The sequence below is a fragment of the Capsicum annuum genome, chromosome 11 (assembly GCF_002878395.1).
Source record: "Capsicum annuum cultivar UCD-10X-F1 chromosome 11, UCD10Xv1.1, whole genome shotgun sequence".
In the NCBI taxonomy this organism is placed as follows: Eukaryota; Viridiplantae; Streptophyta; class Magnoliopsida; order Solanales; family Solanaceae; genus Capsicum; species Capsicum annuum.
This window is the reverse complement of record NC_061121.1, coordinates 206,209,853-206,228,355: the sequence shown is the minus strand read 5'-3', so window position 1 is coordinate 206,228,355 and position 18,503 is coordinate 206,209,853.

The following is an 18,503-nucleotide window of genomic DNA, read 5'->3' as shown; positions in this document are numbered from 1 at the left end:
ACCTTTCCATGATATTTAAACCATACAAAATTCCTGTACCAAGTTTTTAAAATAAGTAAGAGTTCCATTAAAATACTCAATGCAATAAAACCTATTTATAGGCATTTTGTCAAACATATTGGGGGCATAATATAACTAAAACCAATTCAATAACCATTAAAACATTATCGTGTAATCCAATTGTCCAAAATGACCATTAATGCACATAAAGCATAATTAAAACTCGAGAAAACAATAACCAACCATTTATTATCAAAACCCCCAATTCATATTTGAAAACCAAAACCAAAATCATACAATCAATGAAGTCATAAAACATTTATACAAACAATGCTTATGCTTAGAATTAATAATGATGGAAGAGAATATATGGAAGGTGGAGGTCCAGGGGGGACCAAATCAATCCTCTAGTTTAAACCCTAGCTTCTCTTGCTCAAAATCTTTTGAGAGATTATATTATGTTTTAGAAAAATCTCTAAGTGTTAATCAATAGAATAATAGGGTAAATAACATTCCAAGAAGGTTAGAAGTCACGGGGACCTTATTAGGATAAGTGGAGAAATGTTAAGAATACCCTCACTTAAATTGCATAAAATCCCATCCAAGGGGTACGACTTACCCTAACAAGTAGTACCCTCAAATACGAGTGGTACACTCCACTCGTATCCTAGATTCAAGATTTGGATCTAACACTATCTAGCATACGACTCATCCAACCAAGTCCTACCCAAAGCATATAATCCATACCCTTAATCCTTACCCCTGGTAGATTAAACCCATCTGGTTCCAATTACTGAACAATTTCTAGGTCCTTCAACTAGAGTCCAGACTTGATTTCATTCAAACTGATCCATTTTTTCCTTCAAAATTTAACCCATGTTTAATCATTGAGAGATTCATCAGCTTTCTTTGGTTTGATTTGGGAAACAAGGAAAAATGATATTGGTCTCCTCAATGATACCCTGGTTTGAACTCTATCTTGTGGATTTCCAATATTGAGTTTATTTTGATGTCTACCATTATGCGTCCATTCTTTTGGAACACTCGGTTTTACTATTTCTGCTATGGGGGTCTACTCTATCGGGGGTATAGTCGACTTGTCTTGTGGAAGTTCTAAGGTTGTGATGATATTTTCTCTAGTATATAGATTACTCACCTATTCTTCATTAGAATTTCAACTCATTAGAAGGAATTAGATTCATCAAAAATAATATACATAGATTCCTCAACACTCAATATTCTTTTATTAAAGCTATGTAAGCATAACTAATTGGAGGTACCCAAGGAAAATATGTTCATCACATTGTAGATCAAATTTTCCTAAGGAATTCTTACCATTGTTGTGGATAAAACATTTTTAGCCAAAGGGATAGAAATATCCAATGTTGGGCTTCTTTCCATACTAGAGTTCATAAGGCATTTTCTTTAGAATAGGTCTTATCAGGAACTTATTGATGATGTGACATATTGTACTAACTTCTTTTATCCAAAAGTGATCTGGGAGATTATGTTCCAACATTAATGTCCTAGAAGTTTCCTAGAGGGATCGATTCATTCGCTCCACTATATTATTTTTTAGGAGGCCACGGTAAAGAGAAGTTTGTAGAGTATCTATTTTGAGCACAATACTCCATAAACATCTTATTTTCAAATTCTTCTCTAAGATCACTGTGAAAATAAGTGATGGGGTGTCCAGCTTCTCTCTATACCTTTGTACAAAAATTCTCAAAATTTGTGAAAGCCTCATGTTTATTAGCAAGAAACATTACCCAATTAAATAGTGAGTAATCATTAACTATGACAAAAATGTATCTCTTTCCACCAATGCTTGTGATTTTGGTAGGACCAAATAGATCCATGTGGATTGTTTGAAGAGGTTTAGTAGTAAATACATTTTCTTTTATTTTGAAAGATGTTCAAGTCTATTTACCCAATTGGCAGGCATCAAAGATGTGATCCTTTTCAAACTTGAGTTTTGGTAGGCCTTTCACCAAATCATGTCTAGTCAATTTCTCCATGATATACAACCTAACATGCCCAAGATTTTTGTGCCAAAACTAAGTGCCATTGGTTGGCACAATGAGGCAGGTTAAAGAAGAAAACTCAGGACTATTTAAGATGAAAATGTTATCATTGCGTTCACCAATAAGAGAGATATTTGTTTTGTTATGCTTGATTCAGAAATTTTTGGCCTTAAAGAGTACTTTGAATTTGATATCACAAAGCTAACAGATGTTGAGCAAATTATGTTAGAGACTGTCTACCTGATATGCTTCTATGAATTCATATAATGAGTTGAGTTTTACAGGGCCAACTCTGATGATGTTGCCTCTAGCACTGTCATTGAACCTTACTGATCCCTTATTTATTTTTTCTAGAGCAGAAAAATTTTCTTTCTTTCTGATCATATGTCTGGAACATATGCTATTAATGACCCATATTCATATCTTATAGATCTTGCGGACCTGTTCCTAAAACATAAGAAGATCAATTTAGTTTAGGTACCTAAGTAGTCTTGGTTCCTTGCGGGTTAGATGTGCTTCCTTTGGTCCTCCAAAACCACAAAGTTTTAGGTTTATGCCTGTAGATATAAGATTTTTGCCCTCTCTTTCCACATATAAAACTTATAGGTCCTTAAGAAGATAAGGATATCTTTATTGATTTAAACAAATTCGATAAGGAACTAAATTCATTTTGAAATAGTTGAATTTCACAAAACTGTGACTGGGAGATTTCTTAATGCAGTTTAGCTTTATTCTTACATCATTAATCTCTTCATGAAGTAGTTAAATTTCAATTTGGCATGCTTTTATTTCTATTTGATAACTTCAATGTTCCTCCTCTATTTTTTGTTTAAATCGCGTTTTGCAACTTTTCTTTTCTTGACCAAGTTTGTTATATTCATTTATCACCTTTTGAAGTTGGTCGATTATCAAATGTTGGCTAGATTCAATAATATTAAAATTATGATAGTCATGTGTTCTTACCTCATTGGACTCACTAATTTTCATGAAACATATATTAGTGACTTCTACTTCATCTTGGATTTCATCTTCATCACTCCAAGCTCCGAAGTTTTGATTTTCTTGGATGATCTTTTCCTTAACTCAGGATAGTTTTGTTTAAATTGACCAGGTCTTCCATAGTAATAACAACAATCATTGGTTCTAGTGTAATCATCATTCTTGCCTTCTTGGGATCTCTACAGCCTCTATCTCATGATTTACCTTACTCCACAATTTATGAGAGCCATTCCTTCACTATTGGTATTTTTAATAATGTCCATTTCTTTGATTAGTGTAGTATTGATGGATACTGATTTCTTCTTCTCCTCATTGTGATACCTGTTAATATAAATTTTCTTATATTCAATAAGGTTACCTCACAGTTCATTACCTCACAGTTCATCATATGTCATGTTGTGAAGATCTTCATCTTCCAGAATGGCAACCTAGGTTTCCTAAATCTTTAGGAGACCTAGGACCAGCTTATGGACTTGCAGCCTGTGTGGATAGATAATCATAGTGATTTAAGTTTGCATATGATCTTGCTGAATCTGGCAAACATTGTTTCAATGTCCTCATTCTCTTCCATTTTGAAGGATATTATTTATTTACCAGGGCAGCATTTTTTGACTTCTTGACTTTTTTGTTACCTTCAAGGGATACCACCAATTTATCCCACATTTCTTTTGCGGTTTCACTAGTTGACATCTTGTCGCATTATTTTTTGCTAATTGCATACAAAAGTAAACTTATAGCATGTTCATTATTTTGGATTACCTCTTGATGTTCTTTTATGACTTCGAAGATCTCAAGGTCTTCTATGTCAGAATTGCTCAATTTTTTTTCTTTGTCCTTTGACTACTTTTTGAGTCGTGGAATCGACTTTGAACCCTTCTTGATGACAACCCAGGCTTGGAAGTCATTTGATTGGACAAAGATTCTAAACCTGTTCTTCCAGTAAGAGTAATGATGTCCATTAAAGTATGGTGGTCTTGTGGAGTGACCATCTTGAAGTAGAGCACCGAGAATTTGATAATTTCTTATTTAATCTTTGATTACTTGTGGTTAAGTAATGCTATAGATAAGACCTGTTCTGATACCAATTGAAATTTAAGGGGGCGTGAATTGAATTTTTTTGGTGAGTTGACTACTGACTACTCACAGTCGACTTTCCTGTAGATCAGTGCCCTTTACAAACAGATTAGATTTAAAATACTTAAACAAGTAAATAACAGAGCATAGAGTAATAACACAATGATTTATCCTGGTTAGGAACACCACTGTGGTGCCTACTTCCATTCCCCTTGGGTTTTAAAGTTTTCTTAGATCATTGAATGTTAGGCTTGAGTACAAAGATAGGAAACAAGTTCTGAAGACTTATTTTACTCTTCAAATATTGTGACAAAACTCAGTTGATGTTACAAAGTTGTCTGGATCCTACTCTTTATATAACAATTGTAAACTAAAAGTTAAAAAGACTTGTGAGACTACTATTAAGACACTTTGATCTCTCTGCTTGAAGTAGAGTAAAAAGTGTCTTCCTTTAGTCTTCATCTTTTATAGCCTCAGCTACTACTCTTCATAAGGAAACCCAAGATATTTCTTCTCAATCAAGGATGTAAATTGATTCCTTGATTGAGTAATGTAGACATATGATATGTCCATATACGACTTTGGATAATGTACATATCAGATATATCAGATAGAATTCCTACAGCTCTGAATATGTCTGACACTTACGACACCCACTTATGGTGTATAAGTGCCACTTATGACCCGTAAGTGGGTTTGTAAGTGATCACTGACCTTGTTTTTCTTATTCGCTTTGGTTACGATTTTTGAGATTTTGATGTATTCTATAAATACCTTTTTGATGTTTTCTTATTAATTTATGCACTTTTACAAACTCTTTACATTTACAAGCATATATTGACTTCAAGATTCAACATTAGATCTTGGAATCCTTTGTTCTTGATTATTTGTTTTATTATTCATTTGAGCATTTGGTTTCTGTTCTTCAATTATTATGAGATTCATCTTATCCTTTTGTTATTGAATTCCATAGATATTTTTGCAACTATAATAGGATAAAGCACTTAACTAGGGTTATGGAAACCCTAGCAGAATAAAAAAGTAGAGAAAGTGAGATATTCTTGTAAATCAGTGTTTATGTATGCCATGAGATCTTCTTCGAGTTGTATTCTTTTTTAACTACTGTAGAAGTTAAGATCTCACCTATATTTGATATCATCTACACAAGAGAGGTCAATATTAAAAAAAAAGGTTACAATAGTAATTTAAGGCTATCAACCCTTGTCTAATGAACTTGACACCCAAAAGGTGATAGTTCAACTAGGATCAATGAAAAGGGTTTGTAAGGCAACACTCTGAGACTCACAACGAGAAGAGTGAAATTTACCAAGGCATTTGCAAGATGGTAGGTAATACCTATCTTGTTAGATTCCACATGTAGGGCATTGCGTTAGTAGGACGGATCACGATAAGTCTACAGATTTAGGAAGATTGGGGAAACATAGTCCTAGTATTCATATCAAATTGATTTCAACTAAATTGATCAATATTTGTTGGTACTATACTATTTTCATAAAAAAAGCATTTAGTTTTCTTGCATTTTTTCAACTACTTCAATAGAATCGTGAGAGACATTTGACTTTTTCCCTGTGGGTTCGACCCCAACCTCTATTGGGTTAGTATATCTACATCGACTATATTATACTTCTTAGAGGTATATATTTGGGTGACATTAAATTGTGGGGTTGTTTCCAGGGAATACAATAACATATTGCTTGATAGAGTTTGTTGAGGTTGTTGGATTTTACTTTTCTATTTTCCTTGGGGAGCCACCGGTGTATGCCTAATATTAGGAGTCAAGGAAATCCCTTGTGTAAGTATCTTATTTCAAGATCATGCATAGTACCTTATGTCTCCTAGGTAGTGTTATGAATTTTTTTGATGTATATTATGGCCTCAAATATCTGCCATCTACCAGACGAATAAAAATAATCCTTACCGATTAAAATTTTGATAAGAATGGTCAACATCAAGCAAGCATATATTTTATTATACTCATAATTATATATAAAAAGTCCCACCAAGTTGTAGAAAATTGAATTATCTTTCCAACAATACCAATTTCGCTCAAATACGATACTCGAGTGAGAAGTTATGGCAATTTTAATACAAAATAGTAGCCCAATACGATAAGGTCGCATCGTGGTGATGGCCGAACTCACATTTTTCCTTTTTCAGTGTGTCACCATGATAAGCACCGTATCATGCTAAGGGGCGTTTTTTCAATTGTCACTTTCCAGTGAGGCACCGCAATTGGCACTGTATCACACCAAAGTTCCAGTTCGCAGTTGTCTATTTCCAGTCGCGCAACGCGATAGCACCGCGTTGTGTCGACAGGCAAAATTAGGATTTGTAGTTTCATGATTTAAATTCCAGGGACTTTTTGGTCTTTCCCCAAGGCCCTAAACTAGTCCAAAACACTAAATAAAAACCCTAAAGAGGCATTATGTAATACCCCAAATTGTTTCTAGTTCAATTCAGCTCAAAAGAGGCACATTAGAGACTTAGGACCTGAAATTTTAGCTAAGTGTTAGAGACTTAGCCGCATTTTTGTCTTCTAAACTTTGACAAATTTATTCTCTACTATTCTGACCTTGGAATGTCAATTTCAAAGTTGTTTCATGATCAGGGTAGTCCACAGTACCTCTGAGGTGAGTTTCAAAAATTTTGGAGAAATATTGGGGCATGTTTAGTTGGCCAAAATAGAATATCAACATGATATTGTCGCATCGCATAGGTTCCCACATCAATGTAGACGACACAACGCACTGCTAATCGTGTCGCAGTGAGTGATGCGATGCGTCACTGATCATGTCGGTGCCCGATTTTGACTTGTTAAATAATGGGTTTATTGGAGTATTTGAGTCATTTAGCCTCACCCAAATCTTCCCAAACCACACGATTTTATCCCCAAATAGCATAGATGCTTCATTATTCATCTTTTTCTTTTCCAAGAACAAAACCCTAGCTCCAAGAATCAAGAATATTTCCATAACTCCTATTCCAAGAAAGCTTATAATCCAGAGTTCCAAGTTCAAGAACTTCTAGATAAAGCTTTAAGAACACTATTAGAGATTCAAAAGTTCAAGCTTTTACATTTAGTTCATCAAGCAAGGTATGTGGGGTTATGAACAATGATCCTCTTTCATCCTTGTGCCCAAAAACTAGTATTCAAAGCTGAATTTATATGAAATTATATGATTTACAATTTAGGATGCATACCCAATTATCATTATTTGAAGTGTTGATGTTTCAAGTGATTAAATGTTGAATTGCCTCTCTACTTTTGCATGTTTATGCATGTGAGATGATTTTATATACATTGATAATTAAATTTCACTATCTTGACAAGAATTATGCAAGAACTTCAAGATTTTTATTATTGAGCATGACTTTATTATAGTTTGACTTGAGTTTGAAATATGGGCTTTAATCCCTAAGTATAAGTATTGATATTTCAAGAAGATGATGTTTTAAGCATCCTATGACTAGCTTATATTCAGATTTGTCAGAAAAGATTTAATATTTTGATCCTCAGTTAAGTTATGGATCCCACTTTATAGTTTTATTACAATTTATAGAAAAAAGATTAGTTTTGAATACAGTTTAAACCAGACAGATGCATAACTGTTTTTCATTATAAACCCTTATGCTAGCTTTTAAAGTGGATATCCTACAGAATGAGCATACAGATTTAAAGAGAGTAGCATTTAGCACCGAATTGGGTATGTCTACATACCCCAAAACTATGAGCCAATGCAGGTATAGATATTCAAATTATTCCCATTTTTATATAAATGATAGTTACAGATGTGATCACTTAGATTAGGTTATACTCCTTGGTAAGAGTATGAAACCTCTCCTCAATGTGAGGTTTTCCCATAAGGGAACAAGATGTTTGACACTATGATAGCTCATATAGTTTATGTTGGTTAGAAGAACCTCCCAACAAAATTGAGTAATCCTAAAAAAAGAATAACAGAAAAAGCTTTTAGAAAGTAAGTGCAAAGGCTCACTATTTTATTCAGATATTATTTTACATAAGTCATTAGTTATGAGATTTCAGCTTTTAGTTTACAAATACAAAGGTGAGTCCTTTTACACTTTACCTTCATGATTTGAGAACAGACTTAACTTCAATCCTACTTATTCTACTACCAGAAAGAGTAAAAGTACAGCTTTTAGAAGTAAGTGTTATGGCTCACTGGATTTATACAGTATGTTCTATTATGCATGATTTTTTATTTTTGGCTTTTAGTTATTCAATATAATGTGAGCCATTTACATTTATCATGCATTCTTTTACTAGTTTATATGAATATTAAAATATTATTTTACTTATATATTCACCCCCCATGCTTAGTACATTCCAAAAGTACTAATCCACATATATGTCTATATGCTACATTGTCTCATAATGTAGGTTCAGATGCTTAATTCTAGTAGCGATTATTCGTGAATATCTCTATCTATTTCTTGACAGTAGTGAGTCCTCATAGTTTTGGGACCCAGTTATTCGGACTTCTTAATTTGTGTACCACCCCCTATGAGTGAGGCAAGAAAATGGACTCTAAGTTGGAGGTGATATTATATCCTTAAGGTGGAGGAAAAAGCTGAGTTGGGTTGTGCCGCGACACTAAATTAAGCATTTCTTAAGAGGCAACCCTAGGTATTTTGTTGATTGTATTCTTATTATATGATTGACATCAGATCTTTGCACCCATGGTGCCACAGGTATATTTATAACTCTCTTATTTTGGTTTGATGCATTGGGGACATTGCATGATTTTAAGTTGAGGGTGGGGCTATTTGTGAGTGTTGATGTCCTTCTTGGGTTTTTGTTGTCATGACTCTTTTCCTTGGAGTCTTGTTCCTAATAGAGCCAATATTTTTAGGTGTATTATGTTTGTTTTGTAATGTGTTGTGGTTAACTGGGTGGAAAATAAGTATCTAGGACAGTTGACAAATTTTTGTTGATTTTGCTTGGAAAGATAAATACCTCTCCAATTGTCTATCTGGTAACTATGTGATGTGTATCTATATGTGAGTACTGCGAATATTTTTACGGCATTAGTACTAGGAACATGATAATCACTGCTAATAATTGCATGAACCAAATGGGTAGTAGCTTTTGATATACCTTTGTGCCATGTGTGTGTGAGATACTACCTAGTTCCCGTTGTGTGTTAAATCCAGAACTTGCCTGATTGGTCTTGCTTTGATTGTAGGATAGCAGTTAGGAAAGGATCATAGTCCGTGGTTGATATTAGTCCACTGTTAGCCTAAATGACCTTCTATGTGTGAATAATATCCCTTGATCCTGATTTTAAGCCTGAATGCCTATTCTTTTTATTATACCTATCACATTTCTATTTGTATCACAATGAACCTAGTTTGGCCCTGTTCCTCCTTGGACATTGTGCACTTTGACTTAGGAAAATATCCTAAATTTAGGGTGGCTACCATAGGGGTGCATAATGTAAATTGAGCATGAAAAAAGGTAGAATAAAAGAAAAGAATAAAAAGCTGGGTGCGGTGGAAAAAGAATAACAAAAGAAAAGTTGTGATAAAGAAGAAATGATTGTCAAAAATACTACACCCAAAAGGAGAGAATTAGGTAAAGATAAATTAATTGAGACCTCAAAAGTTAGTGTAGTGCCAAGGAGGCCTAGTCACCTTAAATATCATCGATTATCATTCCATCCCTAAGCCTACATTACAAGTTGAAGAAAAAAAACTATAGTGATCCTAGCTAACCTGTCTAAAAACCTTGGTAATGAAAATAAGGGCAAGCTTATGGTATTTTGCATACATTGACTAGAACTTCTTTTTGAGAGTGAGTGTCTATTGATTGTCCCTACAATTACATATGTTATTTGTTATATGAGTGAGGAAGGACTTCTTTGTTGTAAGGACATACTAGTTATATTGCTTTGTGCTAACTTATTTAGGTAGTGTAATATTGGTACATACATGGTTGTTGTTTCTAAGTTGATGCCATAGCTTGATTATTTTGTGTTGAATTGTTGATTTTCAGTAATATACGCAGTTGAGTTTGAGATGATTGACCTTGAAGATGGTAAAATGTTTTAACCTAAAATGGATGATTAACTGTCGAATGTGCTTTGTATCCTCTTAGTTATGTTTAAGTTGCTTGAGGACAAACAATTGTTTTAAGTTGAAGGTATTGATGTGTGTACTAATGCTAACACATTTAAGGCTTTTAACTAGAAATAATTGTAAAGTCTTAAGCAACTTTTATCATTTTTGATAGCTTTCTCTTTGATAATGCAGGAAAGTCAAGATGCAAGAAAACCAAACATAATAAGAGCAAAAGAGGTGAATTTAGAAAAAGTGACCATGAAAGTGTAGTTGACGACTTGTCTAATAAGTCATCAAATTTGTGATAAGTTATCAGAGTCATCGTAAGCTATAGACAGTGTGAGGTAGTTTGAGTAGAAGTGTGATGGCATCTCTGATAAGTTGACACAGTTCTGATAAATCGTTAAGAATGTCATCAACCTAAGGTAGTACATGAGATTTGAAGCGAAGAAGTGATGACATTGTCTGATATGTCGTCAAAGTCCTAATAAGCCGTCCAGAGTTGCTGTCAACCTAAGGCAGAAATCATCAAACTTTGAGGAGAACCTAACGACAATGTCTGATAAGTCATCAAACTCTTGATTAGGTGTCACTCTTCGTCGTCAGCTGTGCGAGAAAAAGTTGTATTATGTGATTTGACTGATAATTTAGCTCTTGGTATTTAAGGGAAAGTTCTTAGGTTTTATTGGAGGCTGAAATTCATCATGAACTTTACGACATTAATCTGTTTTCTCTCTAGTTTTAGGGCTTAACCTCTGGAACTTATTTTAGAGACTACTTTACTTCTCTTTGGTCTCTAAACTTTGATTTCAATTTTTAATTCTTTGATTTAGCTTTGGGATATTCTTCTTGAATTTGGGAAGAGAATCAATTTTTGACTATATCTTTTGTAAGTTTAATCACTTTGAATTGTGAATTTAGTTATTGTTATCGCTTTCTCTTTCATGTGGAACTAAAACCCACAACTAGGGTTATGGGATCTATGATTACTCTTGTATTGTCTTAATAGTTGGTTAGGGTTTGAGAGATTGTGGGAACATCTTGATAATTCTTTTGTATTAATTATTTTTTGTTGGTTGTAAACTATAGATCTTGCCTTATGTTGATTTTCTCAAACTGAGAAATAAACTAAAGGTAGTGAATTATCAATGAGGATTTGGGAAGGTTAAGTTCCGATCTAATGATTAACATTGTAACAAGATTAATCAACTCAAAATAATATTAGTATGAATAGAAGGTTCCTAAGTTCAAGAGATTTAGGGAACTCAACATCTAGGTAACTTGAGAAACACTTAGATGAACTGTCACTGCTGAAAATTTGGTGTTTCCCATAAGTCATGAGAATCCAATACTACAACTATTATCCAATAGAGGATTACTAATCATAGTGATCACAACTCTAGTTTCTCTATATCATTGATTTAAAATATTGCAGTTTAAGCTTTGAGTTCTAAGGTGAATTGAAGTGTTAATTACTTTTGTTCAATCATAAAAAAACTCTCATTTTATCTTTTTATATCATTTGTTTGAATTTAACTTGTAGCTATAGTTTCAAATTAGTTTAATCGTCACTCACATTGATTCTCGTGGATTCGACCCCGACTCCTAAGTTAGATAAATATATTGACAACAACCGCCTTGCACTGAATTGATGTGTAAGTTCAGTGTTATCAAAAATGGCATCATTTTTGGGGAACAATTTGGCGTATTGAGTTGGATTGAAATTGTAGCCTACTTGCTTGAATTCAGACTTGTAAATATTTGTTTTTAGTTTTCTTTTAGTTCTTGTATTAGGTAGATTTTTATTTTAGTTTACTTATTACTATGGCATCGTGGAATACACATGAGATTGGTGGTTAGAAATCTTATCTTGATGATCCATGTCCATATTGTGATGGACCTCACTTTTGGTAAGATTGTAGATATGCTCCTCGAAGAGAGATGTGTGCCCCATCTCTATCCTACCAGCAGTATGATTGTTCCTTATGTGGTGGTCAAGATGGACATTGGAGTGATTGCCCAAATTCCCCCTCCCCCTATTATGCTAACCCAAATTCTAGCTCTTTTTATGAGTTTGATAGGTCTTATGGTCAAGAAAAAGAAGAATGGAGCATCGAGAAGAGTGGCATTGAAGCTATATTTCAACTAATGTTAGATCTCCAAAAAGAAACATATGATATCATATATGATATACGTCATGAAATGAAGCCAATCATTCATTAGGAGATGGATATAAAGGTCAAATCATTCATAGCATTCTTCTATATTATGTTTAGATGATATCTTGTCTGTGGAATTATTTAAAATAATGGAAGAGTGTCAAGATGAGGAGCAATAACCCTATATTGATGTTGAGCTTTATGTTGAGCAACCCTCAGTGATTTCCCAACCAACTGAACCAACCATGAGAGATGATGCCAAGATTGAGGACATGGTGCTAGAGGCTAAAGAAGAAACCAAGAAAACCTTTAATAAAGACTCTAGCCCAATTCAAAGTGAAGATGTCGAGAAGGTGAATAAAAGTTAGCCTGTAGTATATAGTGTAAATTTTGAAATAGGATTGATTGGGCCTCATTCAAAGCACTTTTCTACATTATGTTTATATGATATCTTGTCTGTGAAATTATTTAAAGTAGTAGAAGAGTGTGAATATGAGGAACAAGAATCCCATATTCTTGATTTTACATTAGACAAGCAACATAAAAACATACCTCACTTTAAGGCCGAGTGGTTTACCACGCTTAATCCATTACTCGACTTCTTAATTTTTGTACCACCCCTTATGAGTGAGGCAAGAAAATGGACTTTAAGTTGGGGGTGAAATTCATATCCTCAAGGTGAAGGAAAAAGCTAAGTTGGGTCAGGCTGCGATACTAAATTAGGTGCTTCTTGGGAGGCAACCCAAGGTATTTTGTTATTGTATTCGTATTATGTGATTTAAATCAGATCTTCTCACCCATGGTACCATAGGTATGTTTCTAACTCTCTAGTTTTGGTTTGATGCATTGGGGATATTTCATGATTTTAAGTTGAGGGTGGGGCTACTTATGGGTGTTGATGTCCTCCTTGGGTTTTTGTTGTCATGCTTCTTTTACCCAAAATCTTGTTCCTAGTAGAGCCGGCATGTTTAGGCGTATTATATTTGTTTTGTGATATATTGTGGTTAACTGGAGGAAAAATAAGTCTCTAGGACAGTTGACATATTTTTGTTGATTTTTCTTGGAATGATAAATACCTCTCCAATTGTCTATCTAGTAACTGTGTGATGTGCATCTATTTGTGACTACTGTGAATCTTTTATGGCATTAGTACTGGGGACATGATAATCACTGCTAACAATTGCATGAACCAAATGGGTAGTAGCTTGTGATGTACCTTTGTGCCATGTGTGTGTGAGATACTACTTAGTTCCTATTGTGTGTTAAATCCAGAACTTGCTCGATTGGTCTTGACTTGGTTGTATGATAGCAGTTAGGAAAGGATCATAGGTCGTTATTGATATTAGTCAACTTTTAGACTAAATGGCCTTCCATGTTTGAATAATATCCCTTGCTCCTGAATTTGAGCCTAAATGCCTATTCTTTTTATTACACCTATCACCTTCCTATTTGTATCACAATGAACCTATTTTGGCCCTGGTCCTCCTTGGACATTATCCACTTTGACTAAGGCAAACAGCCTGAGTTGAGGGTGGCTACCATTGGGGTGCGTGAGGTAAAATGAGTATGAAAAAAGGTAGAACAAAATAAAAAAAATAAAAAGCTGGGGTGGTGGAAAAACAATAAGAAAAGAAAAGTTGTCATAATGAAGAAATAATTCTCCAAAAGACCACACCCATCCGGAGTATATGTGATCAAAAAAGGAGAGAATTAGGTAAAGATAAATTAAGTGAGACCCCAAAAGTTAGTGTAGTGCCAAGGAGGCTAAGTCACCTTAAATATCATCTAGTATCATACCATCCTTTAGCCTATGTTACAAGATAAAGAAAAAGACCTATAGTGATCCTAGCTTACCTTTCTAAAACCCTTGGTAATGAAAATAAGGGCAAGCTTATAGTATTTGGCATACATTGACTGGAACTTCTTTTTGAGAGTGATTGTCTATTGATTGTCCCCACAATTACATATGTTATTTCTTATACGAGTGAGGAGGGACTTCTTTGTTGTTAGGGCACACTAGTTATGTTACTAGTTGCTAACTTGTTTGGGTAGTGTAATATTGGTACATGCATGGTTGTTGTTGCTAAGTTTATGCCATAGCTCGATTCCTTTGTTTTACATTGTTTCTTTTCAGTAATATACACAGTTAAGTTTGAGATGGTAAATATGTTTTGAGCTAAAATGGATTATTGACTGCCAAATGTGCTTTGTATCCTCTTAGTTATGTTTAAGTTTCTTGATGACAAGCAATTGTTTTAAGTTGAGGGTGTTGAAGTGTGTACCAATGCTAACACATTTGAGGCTTTTAACTAGAAATAATTGTAAAGTCTTAAGCAACTTTGGTCATTTTTTATTGCCTTCTCTTTGATACGGCAGGAAAGTCAAGATACAAGGAAACCAAAGACAATAATAGCAAAAGAGGTGAATTTGGAACAAGTGGCCATGAAAGTGTAGTTGACGACTTATCATAAGTCACCAAATTTATGATAAGTTATCACTTAAGTCGTCAAATTTATGATAAGTTATCAGAGTGATCATCAGTTGGAGACAGTGTGATGAAGTTGGAGCAGAAGTGTGTTGACATCTCTGATAAGTTGATACAATTTTGGTAAGCCATCGAGAATGTTGTCAACCTAAGGCAGTACATGAGATTTGAATTAAAGAAGTGACAACATTGTCTGATATGTCGTGAAAGTCCTGATAAACCATCAGGAGTTGCTATCAGCCAAAGGTAGAAATCATTAAACTTTGAGGAGAAGCTGATGACAATGTCTGATAAGTCATCAAACTCATGATAAGGCATCACACTTCATCGTCAGATATGCGAGAAAAATTTGTATTCTGTGATTTGATTCCTAATTTATCTCTTAGCATTTAACTCTTTCCTCTCTAGTTTTAGGGTTTAACCTCTGAAACTTATTTTAGAGACTACTTTACTTCACTTTGGTCTCTAAACTTTGATTTTAATTTTAAATTCTTTGATTTAGTTGTGGGATATTCTTCTTGAATTTGGGAAGAGAATCAATTTTTGACTATATCTTTTGTAAGTTTAATCACTTTGAATTATGAATTCAGTTATTGTTATCTCTTTTTCTTTCATATGGAACTAAAACCCACAACTAGGGTTGTGGGATCTATGATTACTCCTATATTGTTTTAATATTTGGTTAGGGTTCGAGTGATTGTGGGAAAGTTAAGTTCCTATCTAATGATTAATGTTGTACCAATATTAATCAACTCAAAATAAAATTAGTGTGAATAGAAAGTTCCTAAGTTCGAGAGAACTAGGGTACTCAACATCTATGTAGGTTGAGAAACACTTAGATGAACAGTCGATACTAATAATTTGGTGTTTCCCATAAGTCACGTGAATCTAATACTACAAGTTATTCAATGGAGGATTACTAATCATAGTGATCACAACTCTAGTTTTGATGTATTATTGATTTGAAATATTGCAGTTTACGCTTGGAGTTCTAACGAGAATTGAAATGTTAATAACTTTTGTTCAATCATTAAAGACCTCATTTTATCTTTTCGTATCATTTTTTTGAATTTAAATAGTAGCTATAGTTTCAAATTAGTTTAACCGCCTCTTACATTATTCCTCATGGATTCGACCCTGACTCCAAAGTTGAGTAAATATATTAACAACAATCACCTTGCACTAAATTATAGTGTAAGTTGAGCGTTATTAGTTTTCATCTATTGCATCCCCTATGTCTAAATTAAATCTTAAGAAAGTTAATTTTTTGTGGTCAGATTCCTATGAGAAGAGCTTTCAGGAGTGGAAAACTCGACTCACTTCAGCTTTAATTTTAGCACTACCTGATGGTAAAAATGGGTTCATTGTATATTCTTATACCTCTAGATACAGTCTGGGTTGTGTTTTGATGCAGCGAGGTAGAGTCATAGCCTATGCCTCTACATAGCTTAAGCCTCACAAAAAGAATTATTTGACCCTTGATCTTGAATTAGTTGTTGTAGTGTTTGCTTTGAAAATCTAGAGGCACTATCTTTATGGGTGCATGTTGATGTGTTTACGGATCACAAAAGTTTGTAGTATGTGTTTACTTCGAGGGAGTTGAATCTCTGTTAGAAAAGGTGGTTAGAATTGTTAAAATATTATGACATGAGTGTTTTGTACCATCCTCTTAAGGCCAATATTAAGGCAGACACCCTTGGTAGACTCTCGATGGGTAGTGTTACTCATATGGAGAATGATAGGAGAGAATTAGTTTGAAAAGTCCACCGATTAGCTAGATTGGGTGTGAGGTTGGTTGACTCAGCTGAAGGGAATGTTTGGGTTCAGAGTTGTTTAGAATCTTCTCTAGTTTCTAAAGTAAAAGAGAAGCAGGACAAGGATTCTAGTTTGATCAAACTTAAGGGTTCAGTTAAAGACCAAAAGGTATAGGTTTTCTCCCAAGAGGAAGATGGTGTGTTGAGGTACCTGAGTATATTATGTGTGCCATGTGTTGATAATTTGAGGCAACGGATTATGGTAGAAGTTCATGGTGCGTGTTACTCCATTCATCTAGGAGCCACCAAGATGTACTACAATTTATGGGAAGTCTATTAGTAGAGCGATATGAAGAGAGATATCATAGAATTTGTAGCCAAATGTAGAACTGTCAACAAGTTAAGGTAGAGCACCAAAGACCTGGTGGTACATTGTAGGAGTTTGGTATTCCCACTTGGAAGTGGGAAGAGGTGAATATGCACTTTGTGAATATATTACCCCATTCGCGTCTGCAATATGATTCAATTTGGGTTATAGTAGACAGATTGACTAAATCAGCTTATTTCTTGCCAGTTCACATATCCTACATAACTAAAGATTATGCTAAGTTGTATATCAGAGAGTTGGTCAGATTTCAAGGAATTCTTTCATCCGTTATCTCAAATAGGGGTACTTAGTTTACCTCTCAGTTTTGGAAAGCCTTTCAGAAAGGTCTTGGTACCTAAGTTCATCTTAGTTTATCTTTTCATATGCAAATAGATGGTCAGGCAGAGAGGACCATTCAAACCATAGTTGATATGTTAAAGGAATACATTCTTGATTTCAAAGGTAGTTGAGACAACCAATTACCATTGATTGAGTTTGCCTATAATAATAGTTACCATTATAGTATTCAGATGGCCCCATTTGAAGCTCTTTATGGGCAAGATGCAGATCACCCATCGGTTGGTTCGAAGTAGGTGAGGCCACTTTGATAAGGCCAGATATAGTGTTTGAAACAATGGAGAAAGTCCATTTTATTCGAGAAAGATTGAAGGCAGCTCAGAGTCCACTAAAATCTTATGCTGATGTAAAAATAAAAGATCTTGAGTTTGAGGTTGATAATCTTATTCTATGACGTTTCACCCATGAAGGGGGTGAAGAGATTTGGCAAAAAGGGGTGCTTAGTCCCCGGTATGTACGTCCCTATAGGATTTTGGGTCATGTGGGGAAGGTAGTGTATGAGCTTGAGCTACTCGCATACTTCTCATTGGTTCATCTAGTGTTCCATGTGTCCTTATTGAAGAATTCCATGACGATTCAGCTATTATAGTCCCTCTAGAAAGCACAGATATTCAAAATAGTCGTACATACATAAAATTTCTAGTAAAGATTCTTGATCACCAGATCCATAGACTAAGGAACAAAGAAGTTCCCTTGGTAAAAGTTCTATGGCGAAATTAGTCTGTTAAGGGTGCCACTTGGGAAGTAGAAGCAAACATGTGAACCAAGTACCCTCTCCTTCTCTCCCCAAACTCATATTCAGCCAAAGGTAACAGGCTTCGTTAATTTAGTTCTTTTCCAGTCTCATTTTCAGCCATATGGTTATCTTTTTGTCAATTCATGCACTAACAGATTAGTTCAGTAGGTCACTATGTTTTAGATTCAGTCCTATAGTTGTGTTTCAGTTGTGCATGCCAGTATATAGTCTCAATTCTTCTGTATCCTCAGTTTAACTAGCCTAATTCGAGGATGAATTTTCTCAAAGCGGAGATATATCAGTGCCTCAAATTCTTTGTAGTTTAATTCATCTCAAAAGAGGCATATTAGAGACTTAGGACCTAAAATTTTGGCTATGTGTTGGAGACTTAGTCTCATTTTTAGCTTCTAAATTTTGAATTGCCTCTCTACTTTTGCATGTTTATG